Source organism: Tiliqua scincoides, chromosome 16 (assembly GCF_035046505.1).
Source record: "Tiliqua scincoides isolate rTilSci1 chromosome 16, rTilSci1.hap2, whole genome shotgun sequence".
Taxonomy (NCBI): Eukaryota; Metazoa; Chordata; class Lepidosauria; order Squamata; family Scincidae; genus Tiliqua; species Tiliqua scincoides.
Genome location: NC_089836.1, coordinates 7,635,122 through 7,636,603, shown reverse-complemented (window position 1 = coordinate 7,636,603; position 1,482 = coordinate 7,635,122).

Here is a 1,482-nt window from a genome sequence, read left to right as displayed (position 1 = left end):
ATTGTGTGCCTTCCCAGCTCTGTATCAAACAGGCTGGTGTGTCACAGGGCCTGAGGCACATACATCCTTTGACAGTGCGCTCTGCGGCGGGGGGGGGGAGAGGCCCGCCACCGCGTAATCGCCAGCCTCCAATGTTCAGTGTTGATTAGACGTGCTTCTCCAGGCTGGGTTGTCAGGAGTCCTCGAGAGCTGTGTTTTTTTTTTTTTTTAATCACCGCCACAGCTCATTACAGCTTCCCAGTGACTCTTCTTGTCCTCCAGTTCTCCTTTCAGATTAGAGCTCGGAGTTGGATGAATATTGGATGATTTCATTACATACAAATGCAATCAACAGTTTTGCATAAAATTTTGCCTCTTTTTCTCAAGTTTCAATTGACCCCGGCACCCATGGCGGGTACACGCAATACACATGCAAATGAGCCCACGCGGTGGCAGGAGGGGGGGACACTCTATATATAAGAAAAGAAAATATATAGGGATGCTCAGAAACAAAACAGAAAAAAAGAGCTGCTGGAGAATCTTTGGGGCCTCAACGGAAGAGTCAGAGTTGCCTCCAACCTTCCAAATCCTTTTACTTTGGGAAATATGCAGCTTGGCCGGCTTGTTGAGTTAACGAGAGCAGCTTCTGCAACTATGCCCTACTCTGCTTGTTGCAAACAGTGTGTGGTTAGGACAGGGAAGAGAGGGTTCTGGTACACAAGGGGATTCCTTTTCAGCAAGGGGTTGAATGCTGGGCAGTTGAAGCTATCATGCTGCCATTCCCACTTCTTCCCCTTGTTGTAGGTGGCTGGGGGGTTATTATTCCCCCTTGAAGGGTGATTTTGCTGGTTGCAGGCCAGTGTTTGAATGGGGGTGGGTGGGCGGGGTCCATTCCTTCAGCAAATGGCGGGCGGGGGGGACTTTAACTGCAAGGTCAGGGAACTGTCTGCCACATGACTTCTTACCCTCCTGATATCAGCTTGTTTCTTTGCAACATGGAATGGCAGTGGGGTGGGGGAGAAGGGCGAAGAACATGAAAAGAGGCCAGTCCAGACACCCAACTCCTGCCCATCATCCTTCCGGCGAGGGAGAGACAGCCCGCGCACCACTGCTCTCCCCCTCCTGCGTCCAAATAAACATCCTGGAGCAGAACGTTAAACTTTTGTGCACACACACAAGAAAAATGAAAGATTTCCTCTCTTTTTGGACCTCACATGTCAACTATTTCTCTGCTTTGTGTATTTTGGCCAGGAGTGCCTCTCTTGATAAATGGAGCACGGGGAAAATGAACGCCCCGCGGTGCTCGTCCAGCGCACCAAATTGCTTTCAGCCCAGTGCGCCAGCTAGTCCAACATTTGTCAAACAAGCCCTTTTCTCCCCCTAAACACGAAAACAGAGGGGAGAGGAGGAGGAGAGGTGCAGGGGCTGTGCTCCTCCCGAACTGCCCAGTCAGAGGCATCAACCCCAAATGAGCCATTTCTGGAGAGTCGAGGTGTCCCCTCC